This window comes from Protopterus annectens, chromosome 2.part1 (genome assembly GCF_019279795.1).
Source record: "Protopterus annectens isolate FY-2018-M chromosome 2.part1, PAN1.0, whole genome shotgun sequence".
Lineage (NCBI taxonomy): Eukaryota > Metazoa > Chordata > Ceratodontiformes > Protopteridae > Protopterus > Protopterus annectens.
In genome coordinates this window covers 530,152-551,213 of record NC_056729.1, presented here as the reverse complement: position 1 = coordinate 551,213, position 21,062 = coordinate 530,152, and positions in this window count along the sequence as shown.

The window sequence follows — 21,062 nt, the reverse complement described above, 5'->3', positions numbered from 1 at the left end:
TATAATAAAAAACAAATCATCTATAAATCTACAGAAAAAAAGAATATTAAAGTGTTCCTTCAAAACTGAAATAAACTCCAATTCCCACCATGCCATTACAAGGTTTGCAAAGGCAGGTGCTGCTGATGACCCCATGGCTACACCACGTTTTTGTCTATAATAAGCCTTACCAAACATAAAAAAGTTATTCTCCAAAATGATTTCAATAAATCTACAAATAACATTAGTGAAGGAACTGTTAAATAATTTCTTAGTAGTTAGATAGCAACGAACAGCTTCCACCCCTTCATCATGGGGAATGCAAGAATAAAGAGAAATAACATCTACAGTTAACATAATGTGTTTGGAGTTCTCAAAATTGTGGGTAGAACTGTCATGGAAAAAAATATTAAGTTTTTCCAAGAAATGCCAAGAATCTTGGATAAAAGATGCATTTTCACTAATTAAAGGTCCCAAAAGGGCATCCACAATTAAAGAAATTCCTTCAGTAACAGAATGAGGGGAAGAAACAATAAGACGTAAGGGTGGATTAGAAACAATTTTATGAGTTTTAGGGACTACATAGATGACACCAATTTTGGGTTTATCAATTAAACAAAAATTGTATAGTTTTAAATTAATTTCATTAGTCATTAAGGCATCATATAAATATGAATGTACCATTCCAAAGTTTTTAATATCTCATAGTAAGCTATAGGCTCATATTCATTGTCATCATTTAACATTTCTGACATAATTGCATTATATTGTTCATGCTCCATGACAACTAGGTTGGACCCCTTATCGCTTTTCATAAATCTAAGTTTACTCGTAAGTGTTTTTAAATTGCGTAAGGCTGTCCTTTCTTGAATAGTCAAGTTGTCATGGAAGTACGAATTAGTTTTAAATAATTTTTCAATATCTTTAATGCACAAGTCTTCAAAAGTTTTAAGTGTGTAATGAAGACTAGGGACATAACAAGAAGGTTTATGAAGGCATTTGTTAAATATAGGAATGTCATGCATCAGATAAGATAGATTCAATTTTCTAGTATATTTTCTTAAATCAATTATTGTTCTTCCAAAATTAGCCTTTTATGTGGAATAAAGTTAAACCCATAACTAAGTACTGCTAATTCTGACTTACTAAAATGTTTAGATAAATTAATAATGCCAAAACCATCACCATTAACCCCATCATTATTTAACATTCGTCCCCGAATTCGAGCCCAAAAAGTACGGCTCCTAGTCAGAATAGTGCTTTTAACATTGTCCATGTCTTGACCTTTCTTTTGTTCTTGTAACTGCTAATGGGCTCATTGGTGTCAGTCTTGTTGTTGGAATTGTTGACCAAACTAGAAATAGAACGGCATTCTGAATTCCCAGTAACGGGCCTCCTGGTGCCGTTGCTATCAGCTTGTCTGTCCTCTTGTAAATCTTTAATAATGTCAGTACACGACGAGCCTGGTAGCAATGGCGGAAATTCAGCATTATAGTTGCTGAAAAGATTATTACTTGCAACTGTGTTAGGTACAGTAGGCTGTTTGTTTATAACCGCTTGTATTTATAGGATATCCTTGTGAGCGAAAATCACGATTCCGTGGATTGGGTAAAAATTGACTGTAAGCTGTCTTATTATGGTAACAGGCAATATCCCTCTCCATTTTGGACTGTTTTCTATTAGTTACTACTTTAACATGTTCCGTTAATTCTTTAGAAAAGAAAGAATGTAAAGAATTAAAGTCATTGCTTAACATTCGCTGTTTAAGTCCAGCCTCAACTTCCTTAATGTCATTAAATATTAAAGACATTTTCTCTGTGTTGTTGTCAATTAACAGCTGTAAACGGAGCCCAGCCTCGTTGAAAAAAGTGGTTAAAGAGTCAAACATGGGATGGTCAACTCCCACTCCGTTTGGGCACTTAAAAAAACGTAAGCCCTTGGGAACAATTCCTAATTCGATACATTTTATAAAATAGCAGTTTTCTAAATCTAAAGATTTGTACCTTTTTAAAAGTTTAAGCAGAAGATCCGTTGTATGTTAGTGTAGTTATCTTCGTTTGGAGGCAATTCGTTTGTATATGTTGAAAGGATTCTCGTGGCGGTTTAATAACCCCGCACAGTTGGCATTGTTGGTTTCAGCTACATTGTTAACAGTTCCTGAGTTGACTGTTGCTCGTCGATCAGAGAAAGATGTGCTATCCAAATGAATTACTGTCGGTAATTCTTGATTGGGCTAGATGCTTCATTAGAACTTGCAGTGTTACTGGCCTTCGCCACAAGAAATTTCAATGAACATTGAATATCCATAAGCGTTGAAATAAGTAGGCGGTTCACTTTGTCCGTTCCACTATCAAGCTTAGATGTCGGTGTGGAATGCACCGATAGATTCATCATGGTATCATCCGCGACGTCTGCCATGGAGGACAAACAAATAAGAACACCAATAACCCAAAAACACGCCAAAAAAACTGTTCAAAAAAAGTCAGGCAGACAGGAGCTTGTAATACCACTGGAGTTGTTTATATTAGTATTTGTTCTTCCTGCCCTGGATTTTATGTAGGAATGACATCTAGATCCTTGGCTACTCGTATTAAAGAACATTTGTACGCCATTAAAACCAAGGACCATAATAATGCTTTATACAAGCATTCTATTTCATGCACAACATTTAATAAATTTTTATTCTCAGTATTAGAAAAATGTAAACCAGACAATAGAGCTGGGGATTTCAAGAACTATATTGAACAAAGGGAATGTTTGTGGCAGATCAAATTAAGGGCAGATATTTTTCCTGGCCTTAATGAGAGTATTAATCTCAAATGTTTTTTAAAAAATGGAAAATTAATTATTAACAAACATGATGACATAGATTTAAGGGCTTTTTTTAATGTTTAAGGTTTATTTATTTGTATATTTAGTACAGTTTTATGCATTACAATATAATTTATGCTGATTACTTAATTGATTGATTTTTTAATTGACTTGTTATTTAAGAACTTCAGTGCTTTGACTTTTTGTATTCTGATGAAGTTGTGACGAAAGCGGAAATTAAATTTTCTTTTTTACGCTATTACCGACCTCAGCTTTGTGTTTTCCAGCTCCTGTCTGCCTGACTTTTTTTGAACAGTTTTTTTGGCGTGTTTTTGGGTTATTGGTGTTCTTATTTGTTTGTCCTCCATGGCAGACGTCGCGGATGATACCATGATGAATCTATCGGTGCATTCCACACCGACATCTAAGCTTGATAGTGGAACGGACAAAGTGAACCGCCTACTTATTTCAACGCTTATGGATATTCAATGTTCATTGAAATTTCTTGTGGCGAAGGCCAGTAACACTGCAAGTTCTAATGAAGCATCTAGCCCAATCGGGGCGTGCGAAGAATTACCGACAGTCATTCATTTGGATAGTACATCTTTCTCAGATCGACGAGCAACTGTTAATACAGGAACTGTTAACAATGTAGCTGGAACAAATATTACTAACTGTGCGGGGTTATTGAACCGCTACGAAAATCCGTTCAACATATACAAACGGAATTCGTCTCCAAACGAAGATAACTACACTAACATACAACGGGATCTTCTACTCAAACTCTTAAAAAGGTACAAATCTTTAGATTTAGAAAACTGCTATTTCATAAAATGTATCGAATTAGGAATTGTTCCCAAGGGCTTACGTTTTTTTAAGTGCCCAAACGGAGTGGGAGTTGACCATCCCATGTTTGACTCTTTAACCACTTTTTTCAACGAGGCTGGGCTCCGTTTTTTACAGCTGTTAATTGACAACAACACAGAGAAAATGTCTTTAATATTCAATGACATTAAGGAAGTTGAGGCTGGACTTAAACAGCGAATGTTAAGCAATGACTTTAATTCTTTACATTCTTTCTTTTCTAAAGAATTAACGGAACATGTTAAAGTAGTAACTAATAGAAAACAGTCCAAAATGGAGAGGGATATTGCCTGTTACCATAATAAGACAGCTTACAGTCAATTTTACCCAATCCACGGAATCGTGATTTTCACAAGGATATCCTATAAATACGTTACAAAGAAGCGGTTATAAACAAACAGCCTACTGTACCTAACACAGTTGCAAGTAATAATCTTTTCAGCAACTATAATGCTGAATTTCCGCCATTGCTACCAGGCTCGTGTACTGACATTATTAAAGATTTACAAGAGGACAGACAAGCTGATAGCAACGGCACCAGGAGGCCCGTTACTGGGAATTCAGAATGCCGTTCTATTTCTAGTTTGGTCAACAATTCCAACAACAAGACTGACACCAATGAGCCCATTAGCAGTTATAAGAACAAAAGAAAGGTCAAGACATGGACAATGTTAAAAGCACTATTCTGACTAGGAGCCATTTTTTGGGCTCGATTCGCCGGGGACGAATGTTAAATAATGATGGGGTTAATGGTGATGGTTTTGGCATTATTAATTTATCTAAACACATTTTAGTAAGTCAGAATTAGCAGTACTTAGTTATGGGTTTAACTTTATTCCACATAAAAGGCTAATTTTGGAAGAACAATAATTGATTTAAAAAATATACTAGAAAATTGAATCTATCTTATCTGATGCATGACATTCCTATATTTAACAAATGCCTTCATAAACCTTCTTGTTATGTCCTAGTCTTCATTACACACTTAAAACTTTTGAAGACTTGTGCATTAAAGATATTGAAAATTATTTAAAACTAATTGTACTTCCATGACAACTTGACTATTCAAGAAAGGACAGCCTTACAATTTAAAAACACTTACGAGTAAACTTAGATTTATGAAAGCGATAAGGGTCCAACCTAGTTGTCATGGAGCATGAACAATATAATGCAATTATGTCAGAAATGTTAAATGATGACAATGAATATGAGCCTATAGCTTACTATGAGATATTAAAATACTTTGGAATGGTACATTCATATTTATATGATGCCTTAATGACTAATGAAATTAATTTAAAACTATACAATTTTTGTTTAATTGATAAACCCAAAATTGGTGTCATTTTTGGAGTCCCAAAAACTTCATAAAAATGTTTCTAATCCACCCTTACGTCTCATTGTTTCTTCCCCTCATTCTGTTACCGAAGGAATTTCTTTAATTGTTGATGCCCTTTTGGGACCTTTGATTTGTGAGAATGCATCTTTTATCCAAGATTCTTGGCATTTTTTGGAAAAACTTAATATTTTTTCCATGACAGTTCTACCACAATTTTGAGAACTCCAAACACATTATGTTAACTGTAGATGTTATTTCTCTTTATTCTTGCATTCCCCATGATGAAGGGGTGGAAGCTGTTCGTTGCTATCTAACCACTAAGAAATTATTTAACAGTTCCTTCACTAATGTTATTTGTAGATTTATTGAAATCATTTTGGAGAATAACTTTTTTATGTTTGGTAAGGCTTATTATAGACAAAAACGTGGTGTAGCCATGGGGTCATCAGCAGCACCTGCCTTTGCAAACCTTGTAATGGCATGGTGGGAATTGGAGTTTATTTCAGTTTTGAAGGAACACTTTAATATTCTTTTTTTCTGTAGATTTATAGATGATTTGTTTTTTATTATAGAAGGAAACATGGACACGGTTCCTTTTTTTCTTACTAAGATTAATTCTTTTTCTGATTATATTAAGTTTACATTAGGTGAAGTTGGACTAGCAGTTAATTTTTTAGATACCCACATTTGGTGGGACAAAAGAACATATTTTTCACAGTAAGATCCACAGAAAAGAGACCTTCACCAACGGTTATTTACATAACAATAGTGGACACCCTCCACATATAAAGAAAAATATCCCAAAAGGACAGTTCATCCGAGCTTGTCGGATGACCACTAAACTTGATGTATTGGTTTCTGAATTTCATTTTATTACATTTATTTCAACAAAGAGGATATAATGTGGAAATGTTGTTAAAAACTGGTGAGGAAATTTATAACAAAAGAGTAAGTCATTATCCAGCTATACTGCATGATACACATACAGTTTTCACTGTAGTAAAAACACATAATAAATAATGACATCATTTGCTCTTTTGATATGAGTGTAGATAATTATAGGATTCAAAACATTATTCAGAATAATTGGAAAGTTATACAAGGAAACAAGGATATTTTTAAACTAGTTGGTAAAGACCCTAAGTTTGTGTTCGTAAAACAACACATTAAGAAATATATTAGAAAAAAATGATTACATTAATTCTACTATTGTGTACAATAAAATAGGTATGTTTCGTTGTTATAATTGTCACATTTGTAGATATATTGCAGAGGGTCCATACATCAAAGTAGCTACTTTTGATAGAATTATTCAAGTTACTGACTTCATAGACTGTAATACCACTGGAGTTGTTTATATTAGTATTTGTTCTTCCTGCCCTGGATTTTATGTAGGAATGACATCTAGATCCTTGGCTACTATTAAAGAACATTTGTACGCCATTAAAACCAAGGACCATAATAATGCTTTATACAAGCATTCTATTTCATGCACAACATTTAATAAATTTTTATTCTCAGTATTAGAAAAATGTAAACCAGACAATAGAGCTGGGGATTTCAAGAACTATATTGAACAAAGGGAATGTTTGTGGCAGATCAAATTAAGGGCAGATATTTTTCCTGGCCTTAATGAGAGTATTAATCTCAAATGTTTTTTAAAAAATGGAAAATTAATTATTAACAAACATGATGACATAGATTTAAGGGCTTTTTTTAATGTTTAAGGTTTATTTATTTGTATATTTAGTACAGTTTTATGCATTACAATATAATTTATGCTGATTACTTAATTGATTGATTTTTTAATTGACTTGTTATTTAAGAACTTCAGTGCTTTGACTTTTTGTATTCTGATGAAGTTGTGACGAAAGCGGAAATTAAATTTTCTTTTTTACGCTATTACCGACCTCAGCTTTGTGTTTTCCAGCTCCTGTCTGCCTGACTTTTTTTGAACAATATATACTAACCCTTCAGACTGGCAAGTATATCTCTCTTTAATATAAATTGTAAAATCTGTATTTTCACCTAACACAAATTTTGTAACAATAATATACCTACAAATAGTTCATGTTCCACAAGTATACATATGTTTTCTTTATCTGTGTGTGTTTTTTCTATTGTTAAAGGGCTCTGTTTCTCTAGTATACCTTTACATCTCTTTGTTTTCTGATATATAAAGTTTGGTTGTTGTTGTTTTATAGTTTTCCCTACATCTCGATTACCTTGTAAAGCTCTTCAATTATTTTTGATGATAGTTTTAATAATATTAGAATCAACTAACATATCAAGAATGAATGCTGGGCCTTTCTCCAAATTATTTTCTTTCTTACTTATATGAACATCTATCCCTTTCAAAATAGGCTTAAAACTCATTTTTCTTTGTCATAAATTTTCATAGCTGTCCTATACAATGTTTCTTCTTTATGCCCACTTTCTTTAAATAATGCTATTATTGTGATAACCTCATTTTAAAAAAAAATCTTCCTCTTTAGTGGTCATATGGGATGCTCAAATAATTTGTCTTCTCGTGTTTTTATTTATAAAATTTGGATGTCCACTCTTATAATGTAAGCAATTATTAGAAAACATCATTTTTCCTTAAATTTTGCTATCAATCTGTTTACCTCTTACATCCCAATTTAGACAAACATCTAGAAAGTTTATACATCTTCCATAGCCACTGATTGTAAATTTAAATAGGTCTGAAACGTCATTAAGCTCACTTACAAACATTTGGGTTTCCTCAGCATTTAAATTAACTATAAATAATAAATCATCTACAAAATGCTTGTATAAAACTATATTATTAAAATAGGAACATTTTGTTAAAATCTCTTGTTCCCACCATCCTAAAACCAAAGTTGCAAATGAAGGAGCTACATAAGACTCCATCGCCACAGATTGTACTTGTTTAAAATATTCCTATCAAACAGGAAGTAATTGTTTTCTAATGTAACTTCCATTAAAGAACAACAACAAAAAAAAATCTTGTCTGATGAAAAATCAGTATTGTTAACTAAAAAAGTTCTTAAGGCATTTATACCTTTATCATGTGGGATACTTGTAAATAAAGAATCTACATCAGTTGTTCAAATGTTAACATTTTCTTCACTATAATCATAACTTGCATTATATTCCCTCAATTTTAAAAGAAGATCCCAAGAATCTCGATAATATGATTTCAAATTTTGCACCAAAGGGTTAAACAAAGTATCTAAATACAATTTATTTAATTTATTTTTATTTATTTATTTAACATTTGTTGACCGGGAAAGTCCGACTAGGTTCCACAGATCCTGTTTTCAGCGGGAGAGACGCCTCCAGAAGCATGTCTTTAGAATGTGGCACAGAAGGCACCCCAGCCGAGAATCGACCGAGAACCTCTGTTGTGAGGCGAGCATTAACAACCGCTGCCACACCGCGCCGCCCTAATGCGGTACCATAACAATGCAATACCATCACAAATACTGTTAGGCGCTGACACAATAGGACAAAATGGTGAATTTAGGTTATTTTTGTGCAATTTAGGTATCCCAAATAGGACACCTATTTTAGGACTTTCTATATTCATAAATTCATAAATGCAGTATATTATATAACTGTTTATTAATAATTCATACAAAAACTGTTCACAAATCTATAACTTTATGTACTGCTCCTATATCTACTTCTAAATATCCGTCCTTATTATTTAACAGTTTATACATAGATTTTTTTTTATTCTCTTTCATTCATAATTAATAAACCACCTCCCTTATCAGCTTTTATAAAACGTATATTTTTATTTTGCAGTTCCTTTAAAGCTTCGTTTTCTTCCTGAGTTAAATTATAATAACTATACTTGTTTTTATTTTTCAATGCTTCTCTTATCTCTTTTTCACAAAGTTCTTCAAACAGTCTTATGGTCTAGTTGAAACTCGGGTTCAAAGGAGTAAGACACTGTCCCCTGGATTCACTATTCTTCTGTGTAGGAATAGTTTAGTCCTGCATGGAAGCAGCCATTTAGGAGCAGCACTGCAGTGCACCAGGCATATTAATGAAGACACGCTGCCTGAGCTCCTAAACGAACATGGAGCGTGTACGAGTGCAGGGACCGTGTCTAACAGCAGAGCTCTCAGAATATACCTACCCCTGCAAGCAAGAACAGCAGGTTAGCAATAAGAATGAGCGAGACCACTCATAGGTGTCCACATACCCCCAGCAACATCCCCCCAAGTTTATAAGAGCAATAGTTAAAATATAAAATACAAACAAGCTAATTTCTTTTTATCAAACAGATAAAATTTAACCATAGGTACGTGGATTTGCCCATTGCTTAGATACGTTTATTGCAGCTTACCTGGCACAGGAGGATAAATATCAAGATATAGGCAAATGAAGCAGTACTGCAATAGTGTAGTGGGCAGAGCATTTGCTTTACGAGCAGTCATTCCCAGTTCGAGACTCACTCCAGTACTTTCCATGTCAAAAAATTTTATGAACAAAATTTTTAGTTGCATAACCTACTAAATAACATATATTTATAAACTGGAATACTGCATTAAATGCTGATGTGAGGTGTCATTGTCATAATGTTGTAAAATCCACAGATAAACACAATTGCCCCATACAGTATATGTACACATGAATCAGGGATACAAATCAAAGGTACAATGTGTAATGAATAATAAATCCACCACCTTCCTAAGAACCATTTTACATTACTGTCTAAATTAGTGTGGGGGTAAGTGGGAGTAAGCACTATTAAGCAAGAGCAAGCATATTTAAGCAGTACTAAGCAGGTTTAAGCCCGTTTGCATGGGGATAAGCAATGAGCACACAGGTTAAGCAATATTGAAGCTAATTCTCTGTAAGCATATTTAACCGAAGGTTAGCATTGCTTACCTTTGTACAAACCTGTGCAAACCCACTTACAATTGCTTAAAAGTGCCTCAATCACTCTATATGCAACAGCCGCTGTTCTGGCCAGAAACAAAATAAACAGCCTTTGCAGGTTTTGAACTCAGGACCCTGTACATTATAATTAAAGTAGTTAACCATTAAGCCATCACAGCAGTACATAAGACTGAAGTATCACCAAACAAATCCTCGCTATAGGAAAATCAAACAACATGTAAAAGGAATCTATATACAGTTTTATGTTGTATAACCTACTATATAACATAAATATGTGAATTGGAGTACTGCATTAAGCCCAGATGTGAGGTGTCATTGTAAAAACTTGTTAAAATCCCCTAATAAACACAAGGACCCCATACAGTGTACGTACATATGAATTATGGATACCAAACACATATATAACATGTAATGAATAATAAATCAATGTCAAACAGCAAATAGTATGCAAATTACAAATTAAGCAATGCTAAGCATTACACAGCCCAGCTTAGTAGGTGTAAGCAATGTGTAGGCCAGCTAAATCAGTTTGCCCATTGGTATACCCCTTTAAGCAATGCCAACCTCAGGTAAGCAGGTTTGCCCATAGCTTAGCATTTTCAAATCCGTCCAATCATGGCAAAGTGCGGGAAATTGGCCCTATTTAAACCCATCAGGTGGGAATACATCTCATAACTGGTTGCAGCTTCCTCCTGTAGGCACTATGACTGGTACGGGAGAGGGTATGCGCTTTCAGGTGCAGCGCTGGGGCATCCAGGAGTCCAGAGTCATGGCAGGACTCCTTGTTAAAGATCATGACCAGAGACTGCTGCAGAGCCAGTACCAGGGTTCCCAATACAAAGCGGAAGCCTGGGACCATCTTGCCCATGACCTCACCAGTGCCACTGGCATACCTCAAACTGGTGAGCAGGTTAGGCATCACTATGTTGACCTGAAGCAGAGAAAGAGGGATCTCTTGGATCAGTGGATCCAAGAGGCTAGGAGGATGGGGGATGTCCCAGCCGTTTGTAAGTATCAGTCCATTACCTGTTTAATAATTGCCAGCTCATGTATATTAATTATAGGTATGGCTAAATATTCCTCTTATGTCTTTCACAGTGGCAGATGAGTGGGCTGCAAACCAGGAAGCCCATGACTGTAGATTGCAGTGGTTGCGATGTGAGGCAGGTTAGTAATACTCTTGCATGTACTGTCATAGGAAATACATCAAAAAGTTGTAGAAAGTTAATCACCTGTATAAACCCTGTATTGTTTAAGGCATGTACTGCATACACCAGAGAATATGGCAGGAAGAGTCTCATATAGGTTGTATGTAAATAAAAGCATAATAGCCTGACAATAAAGGTCTAACTGTTGGACTGCATGTGTTTACTCTGGTATCATATGGTAATGTAGAGTTGCAATCTCTTAATAGTACTGTTGTATTAAGCACTGTTACCCACACTGTGCTACATAAATAAAATGTGTAGGAATGTCTGTATATTACTGCTGTAATCACAAGAGGTCATATAGTACAACTGAGAGAGACTTAGACAGAAAATAGTGAAAAGATAAACAACATAATTAAAATAGCACAGTCAACTGAGACTGCTGTATTTTTAACACACACAGCCATGGTTCGAATCCTGGGAGTGGTAGTAGGCTGTATGAAGAATGATACCCCACAACTGTACAGATATGTCCAGAAGGTCCATTTAATTGGCCCATATCCGCTGCCTGTCACCCTGCCCCCTGGCAAATCAGTGGGATGATCCCTGACGTTTATGCAGCAAATAAGAAATACAACTGATTGTCAGACATCTATAAGAACAAACCTGTCACTCTAGCAACTCCCCAAAATGTTATGAGAGTAATAAGCTAAGTATGTCCCATCTCCACCCCCATGTTGTGAAGCTGTGACCAGAGTGTGTACAGTAACAGAGTGAGATGTATGTGCATAATACTAATGTGGATTCTGGTAATATGTGTGGCAACATTCAGGTAGTGCTAACAAACATTGCCCCCACAGGTCTGTCAGATACAAAAACTGTGCCTCAAAATAAAATATTAATATCCTGTACTGGTACTGTTTACTCTGGTATTGTATGGTATTGTTAGTGTTGCATTTGCTCTGAATAATAATGTATTACTCATCACTGTCACCCACACTGTGCTACATAATAAAACAGTCTAGGAAATCCTGTATAAGAGTGTTGTAATTACCATGTCAAATTGTAAAAACACAGGTGACTTATAGACAGAAATCAGAGAAGAGATATACAGCAATATCTATATAGCAGACTCAACTGTGATGGACACTGTTTTATTTTAGCAGACACAGCCATGGTTTGAATCCTGGGAGTGGCAGTAAGCTGTATGCAGAATCATACCCCACAAGTGTACAGAATTGTCCAGAATGTCCAGTTATTCGGTCCATATCTGCCGGCTGTTACCCTGTCCCCCTGGCATATCAGCATGCTAATCTCTGACATGTATGCAGCATTTCATGTCATATAACTGACTGTCAGGCCTGTACATATTTGGAAAATGTCATTGAAAAATGAACCTGTCATTGTACAAATCACCAAAGGTTTAAGAAGACAATAGTCAAAAAATGTCCCGGTTCACCTGAATGTGGTCAAGACATGCCTAGAGTGTGTGCAATAAGAGATGGACAGGTATTTGCATAACATCAACCTGGAATCTTGGAATATGTGTAGAAACAGTTAGGTAGTGTTATCAAACAATACCTCCACAGGTATACCAGGTAAGAGGTGTATACTGTAGGTAAAACTCAGTTCATGTATATAGTTATCTACATCCATACCACTGTCCAAACTAAGGCCATAGGGTAGTGTACTAATACCTGTAAGGTACAGATCACAGCACTGACTAGGAAAGTAATGAGAACTACAGGAATATACTAGTTGTTAACTGACATCTCTCCCCCTCACCATATCTACAACAATAAACTAAATACACAACTCAATAGGTATGTGCTCCATTAAATCTACTGTTGGGACATATGTCCTATTGTTTGATAAATATTTAAATTTCTTTCTATGCATGTGCCATGTTGAAATACTCCCACATTGGTGGCATGCTGCCATCAATGTACCTGCATGCAGTTGTAACGGCCACTGTGGTTCCATATATGCATGTTGTCTGTTTGCTATGCAACTGTTCCATATCTGGTATTTTGGGTTAATGGGAATATCTATGCATGCTGTTATACCTAATTCTGGAATGCGTTGACTATTACTAACCCACATATGCTGTAAAATTGAAATACCATAGGACATTTGGGAAGGCGGGTGGTGGCAGACCCACCTGTCCCACCTCATCTGGCCGTGGCACCAGGCACCAGCATGTCTGGGGCCCACCCCAGGACCTCCTTGTCCACTGGTCCTGCATCACCTTTGGGTGGAACTGCCTCAGGGGATGAGACTTGCCCCCACCAGGAGCAGGTGCAGACAGGACACTGTCACCTGTCTCCAGTTCCGGGGAGTGGTGCATAGCTAGCTCCACAGGGAGTTTGAAGATCTGCTATGCCAGCTTGAGGGCTGCATGTCGCAACTAGAGGGTTGGCCTTGCCCTCTTACTCAGTCACCAGCACAACCACTTTCAGGGCCGTGAAGGTGCAGTTGTGACTGCCCATGGGTGGAGACCTAAGTACCACTGTATCCACTAGAGGGCTCATGGTCTTCTGAATTCCAAACACCCCTCCCTATCAAGGTGTTTACATCCCACATGTGTCATATACCACCCCCTCTATGCTATCTTGTCTGTCTTGTCTGTTATCCAACCCAACCTACCTCTCCAGATATACGTACTATAATTCCCCAACATCCTACTTTCACCTGAAAAAAAGAGCAATCTGTTCCCAAAAAAAATCTCATCTTATACATAACTGTCCATTTTGCACACATGTCAACTGGACACATGTATTCTGGTCTAATTGGCTTCACAACATATTATTGTCCTTAACCCTCTCTCAGAGGTTTGAGAGTCCAAATCTATCTCCAAATTCAGTGTATATGCACAGCTGTCACTGTAGAAGAAATGGAGAGCTATGGACCTTCTCTACACCCGTCCTGCACATCCCTAGCTATTTTCCCTACTGTCTTACCCTCTTTGTGCCCTTTTTTCTCCGCTTTCCTATCAACCCTTTTTCATTTCTTTTAAAGAAACAAGTGTGGGGTAAGCATGAGTAAGTACTTTTAAGCAGCAGTAAGCGGGTTTAAGCTTGTTTGCACGGGGGTAAGCAATGCCTACACAGGGTAAGCAACTGAGAAGCTAAATCAGTATAAGAAACTGTAACCGGAAGTTAGCAGTGCTTACCTCCATGCAAACCCAGGCAAACCAGTGCAAACCCACTTATAACTGCTTAAAAGGGCTTTAATCACTCTGTATCCAGTGGCCCTTGTTCTGCCCAGCAACAAAATAAATGGCCTCTACAACGCTCAAACCCAGGATGGTGTACACCATTGTCAAAATGATTTACCACTAAGCCATGTCAAATATACATAACCCTGATGTTTTCACAAACATATCATCCATCACAGTTATTCAACAGTACAGGAAATGGATTTATAATGTAGAATATAATATATATCTATACATATAAAAGAGAAAATAAATACATATATGACCAAAGGCACCATTAATGGGCTTGAGGGGGCCCAAGCTAAATCTGTCTTGTAAGTATTGATATCACCCCCTCACCCACAGCAAAACAGATCTGCCCTGCAGTACAATACCAACTGTTGCAAGTTGCATACCCAGGACCCAACACAACATGGGCACAAGACATTAACAGTAATCCATCCCACCTGTATGATATCAGGATGGTATCAATAACATATCATGCAGTACACTCTGGCTACACATACACACACAGAGATATGTGTAGGAAGATACATATTTAGAGGGTGCACACCATACTGAACAGGCAGTATTCCTACAGTTGCCACCTTATCAAATAGACAGTGTATGAGTCACCCATACAAAAGACAATTGTTGCCTGAAACATATACCCAAAGAGAAGTCAAAGGATATGACACCACACACAGGTTTTCATACAGAAGAAAGTTTTATTTCTGAACTATTACAGTTGGATATGCCATGTGATATAGCTGTTTAGACTTTGAGATACATACAAACAGATTAATGCAACTCTCAAGCAGATAATTTAATACAGTAATCCAAACGCATAACATATGTTGCTGTCTAGGCCAAGGCCTGCAAGTAGTACAACAGTAATGACAGACTGGGCCACAGGATAACAATCAATCAACAGTAAGTAATGCAGATGTATAGTTCAGCAGCCTCTACCTACACTCTGTACGCAATCCCTAGGGGGAGAAGACATAAGTTGACACAATGGGATGCATCTGTTACATAACAATGCATAACTGAAAACATCACAATCACACTGACAAACAGAACAGTCAGTATGGCAGTAAACAGTAGGCCAGCAATGTTCCCAAGGTGAAATGTATGGTAATGTACAACCATATACCATAAGGCAGCTTATTACTGATATCCCTCACATGTTGTAACAGCCCAGATTATTTATTGTGCATACCCACCCATAGACTGACCTACAGGAGCATATAACACTGTATATATACACTGACCTCTAGACTGCAGAAGGGAACACACGTTTTGTGCAGATGAAGCCCACATATATATGGACCCAACACCACAATATGTGTGGGGGCCACAACAGCATTGGAATTATGGCAGGAATGACAGCATGACATAATCACAGGCCACTACATAACATCCACTTACTGCATGTTATATGGACAAAGCCTGCTATGTAGGTGGAGGACAGAGGCTGAAATACATGCCCATATGTGAAATAGTGTTGTCATACACTGACCAAGTTGCTGGTGTTACAGGATAGTCTGCAACATACCTTTAGTCAGGAATATGAAGTCAGAAACACAAATGGATGTAGCCATGTACTGATAGCACTCAACACGCACACATTGCCAGTGATATATCTGACACAAGACCTGTATGGTGGACAGACAAAACCTAACAGACACACTTCTGGCCATCATGTGGGTAGACCCACAGTTGAGAGCTATGCAGACAGACTGCATGCCATGTTAAACTAGTATGTACACACAAACCCTGTAACACTGGTGCTATACAATGCATATAACAACACAACTCACACTCTGCTTGTAGTTCTGTAACCTGATACAAATATGTAGCTGGCCTGAGTCTGTAAGTCCCCTTGTAAGAGGTATTGCTACCTTCTGTCTGTAACACTTCTGCCCACACACAGGAAGGATGTCCACCATACAGGAAAGGTAAAGGGACCACATCCACATGATGTAGGATTTTACAGTAGTGGGTTGCCATGGCAGTGGTAATTGGAAGTACTACACAGCATGCTGCATGCAGATAGCAAGTAGAGGACACTGAGTGGTGCAGAGGTCATCACCTGATCATGTGCATCACCTAAAAAATTCATGCTGCAATCTATTCAAAGCAGATCAATCAATTTACTAGAGAGAGAATGAGATAGATAGATAGAGATAGAGAGAGAGTGAGTGAGTGAGTGAGTGAGTGAGTGAGTGAGTGAGTGAGGCAGTGAAAGAAAGAAAGAAAGCTAAAGGCCAAGCCAAAGGCAAAGGGAAAAAAAGCACTACAAAAAAAAAATCCAAGCAAACTATCCAGAACAGACATCATTCCCACAACAGGTATGTAAAATATATATGCATGTAATTGATTGTAGTACTTGGTCCATAATAATGGGATAGATTATATGGAATGATTTATAAGTGCCATCAGGTGTTGTTGTAATGATGTCCAGCTGAACAACTGCTATGGACAATAGTGTCTGTCCCTGTGGGTAGTGGGCCATACCCATCAGCTGTGCAGAGCATCACTGACTGACAAGATGTAAGCCATCATAGTGTGTGTTGTGTAATGGAAAACATGTATATTACCGTGGCCAATAGCTGGTGGTGGAAGTAATGCCATAATGATGGACACGTGGGTTCTAGAGCCCACCACTTACAGGACACTCAAGTTAACATGTAATGTAGCATGCTGAAATGCCATAGGTGTGTAATAGGCTTACCTGCAATCTGTCCCTATATATACCCTCCTAATGTTAGGCTGTGTCCATAAGTGGCACCTGTCTGTGTTGTAGCAAGGTAGAGCAGTGCAGCTGTGCAGGAAGGAGAATTAGAGATTGTGGACCTGATGTCTGAATGTATATATATATATATATATATATATATATATATATATATATATATATATATATATATATAGGTATGTATATATGTGTGTGTGTGTGTGTGTGTGTGTGTGTGTGTGTGTGTGTGTGTGTGTGTGTGTGTATATATATATATATATATATATATATATATATATATATATATATATATATCTACACACGTATGTCTAGAGATATACAGACAGTTTACCTTTAGATGTGCATATTGCACACAGGTGAACAGCACTTGTGCAAAAGAAAGTCTGCAAGATTTGCAAACACCGAATGGAAAAAGGTTCAAATGTGCAATGAGCGAATGCACATTGAGATTCGCTCATTGCACATTTGACATTTTGGGGGGGATTGCACTATAGTGGGGATCGGGAAATGGGTCCTTTCCCCACTGTAGTGCAATCTCGGAGTTAGATTAATAAAGTAGGGGGGGCGCAGCTCCCACATGGTGGGTGCAAGGGGGCTTGCCCCCCTGCTTTGCACTTCATTTTTTTTTTGTTCGCATTAATTTTCAAAAAACAGTGAATCTGCTTTTCGATTTGCTGTTTTTCGAACATTAAGGACTGTTGATGTTTACACTTTCATGGTTTTGAGTCGCTCATATGAGCACTCGAACCACTGTGATTCGAGGTTTTAAAGGTAAACCTATACAGACACCTATATGTGTATATGTATATATATATATATATATATATATATATATATATATATATATATATATATATAAACACATAAATGCAACATAATATATATCTACACACACACACACACACACACATATATATATATATATATATATATATATATATATATATATATACATACATGTGCGCATGTGTACATATATACAAACACACACATATGTATATAAATACATGTCCCCTATTTTTGCATCACAGTGCTGCATGCTATGTGTGAGGGAACATCACACATATCAATACACACAAATATATACAGTAGTACGTGTGTGCAACATGGAAGATTATAGGTTCATAGCGATGGGGCGCATTCAGGATGTGAACCCCTTGTTGAGACCACATTGCCTTTGTCTGTGAAGTTGGGATTGGGAATTTGGAGAAGGATAGCAGGTATATTTGTGGAGATGGGTTGGGTTGGTAGATAGAAAATATAGCCTACAGGAGTGATATATGACACATGTGGTGGGTAAACACCCTGGATAGTGAGTGTCATCTGCGATGTGGAAACACCATGAGCACCCATGTGGAAACAATGGGAACAAGGCCCCCACCCATTGCCAGTTACAGCAGCAGCTTCACAGCCTTGAAGGTGCCTGGCCTGGAGACTGAGCAGGAGAAGCATGTGGACCTTGTGATTGTGCTCTGAGGACCTCAAGGTGCTGTAGCACATCCCCCATGTCTCTGTGGAGCTCACTATGCTCCAGACACTGGACCTGACCTCAGGTGACAGGATCATGTCTGTGTGTGCCCCCAGGGGGGACACCATCCTATGAGGTGGTTCCACCTGAAGGTAGTGCAGGACCAGTAGATGAGGAGGCCCCAGGGTGGGTCCCACATGTGATGTGGCCTGGTAACATGGCCAGATGAGGTGGGAGAGGTGGTTCTTCTGGCAACTGTTCCCTAAACATGCTATAGTGTCACTGTTATAGAACATTTGTGGATAGTAATAGTCCACACATTCCCAGATCATGTCCATCAGCATGCCTAGATATCCGCAATAACACTTAACAGATGTGCAGCAATCATATAGCAAACAAACCACATGCATATATGGAACCATAGTGGCCCTTACAATGGCATGCAGGTGACATTGTCCGTAACAGGCCAGCAATGATAATGTCCTCACAGGGAACATGGCTACAAACAAATAGCACAAAGTGTGGTACAATACGATGTATGTCCCAATGGTAGGTAAGCTGTAGCCATACCTATTGAGTTGTGTGAACAGTTTGTTGTCGAAGATATGGTGGGGGGGACAGAGATGTGTATTAAGAACTATGGTAACCTTGCTGTATGAGTTGCTCAGACCTTTTTCCATCTTTATGTCTTTCAGGCAAGATGTCACATAGCAGACTACCTGTCTATTCAGCAGATGAAAATGAGGTCATCATCACACACCTGGTACAGCACTACCAGGTGCTGTTTGACAGAACAGCCCAAAAACAGCAGGAGTGGACCGCCATGTGGAACGATCTAGTCCACAGGGTCAATGATGTCGGCCAGCATAACCACAGTTATAAGCAAGTCCAGCATCATTGCAGTGACCTGCATTGCAACGCCCGTCCTTGTGCTGCTGCAGTCCGGGGGTATCACCTAACAACATGGGGTCATGCCATCCATCCCCATGTTGAGGAGCTCCTTGCTAGCCTCATGGCACCTGCCCACCAGCACACACAACTGATGAAGAGTATATTGCAGGTCGGTACTACCCACACAGCGGCAGAGGATCATGCAGGTAAGGCCACAGGGCATATCAGTAGACCACTGTTGCATATCCATCCGCATCTGTACAGGTAGATCTTGCATATGCGAGATGACATATATAGACTGTTGCTGCATAGTAGTAATAAACAGATGTGCATAAGCTGTAGTATTGTGGACTTGTACTGCTGATGTACTGTAATGCTGCACCCACCCTGTACCAATGCCACAGCTGTGGCCACACACATCACATCTCTCACACACTTATGTAGGTCCCTCTGGTATACCTCCAAGGTAGCAGCTTATAGCTGGTGAGTGTGGTTTATGTTCATGCTTGCCAATACACCAGTCATGTTATGGCTATGGTATATTCCATGCACACATTTAACACACCTACCCATAATGCATACCGTACATGTTCACGTATTGTTGCTGTTAACTGCACTGCATCACAGTGGTGACCATGATGGTGTATCTAAAGGGTATGTCAGACAAATGCAATATAACTAACATCCTGTCATTGCAAAATGTGTCCACAGAGATGAACATAATGGTGGGACAAATGGCCTACAGTAGGGACATCTGTGAAACATCACCCTTATACAGTGCTACAACAGTGTATATATCAGTATTACAATGCCAACTGTTTCAGATCTACACTATGGCATACCATAATACTGCAGTCTACAATCCTTAAAACCTGCAATGTGGTCCCAACATGAGCAATGAGTGTATAATATGGAATCGTAGGTTAGGGCAGCAAATATGGGGAATACATACCTTCACAAACACTGGAAGCATATGTGTGCACACACTCCAGTTAAAATGTAGTGGAAGCAGCTGTTGAGGTACTGACTGCATGCATTTGTCATTGAAATGCATTTTTCAGCAAGTACACGTCCCCAATGTCACACCACGTATTGGTTTGCTGTCCAACACGTTTGGCCATCAAATGTGCACACTTACCTGCAACATAGGCAGCCATGGCTTGCACACATCTTACATGACATGTCATGGACCCTATACCCAACAGGTAGCACCCATGAGCTGGACATGCAGTCATATCTCACCATTGCATATACTATGGCAAACAGTGCAGACAGTCATTTATGTGGCAAGGATGTATGGGACAGTAATTATGTAGGAAATAAACAGATGACCATCCAAGACAGATGATGTCACATGTAGAAAACTGGTCATGCGGGCTTCCTAGTAACTTGCCACAACACTGAGGGGGTTGCGGAAATGTCTAGCAAGTACTGGCTGTGCAGTACCCATGTCAGCAATTGCCTGGACTCTACAAATGTGTGGCCTATGGGTTAGGGTAATCAGATGTGACAGTTGTACCACAGGAAACATCAGCCAGACCTCTCAACAGGTAGTGTATGCATAACAGAAGATGTCCCTAAAAGTCATGCATTGCAATGTGTACTGGTGTACCATGACCACGTTGGAAACCTACAGACAGTATCATGTAAGATACATGTGCTGCACAACCAATGCCGCACCCCACCTCAGGCCCACCATCGCCATCTGT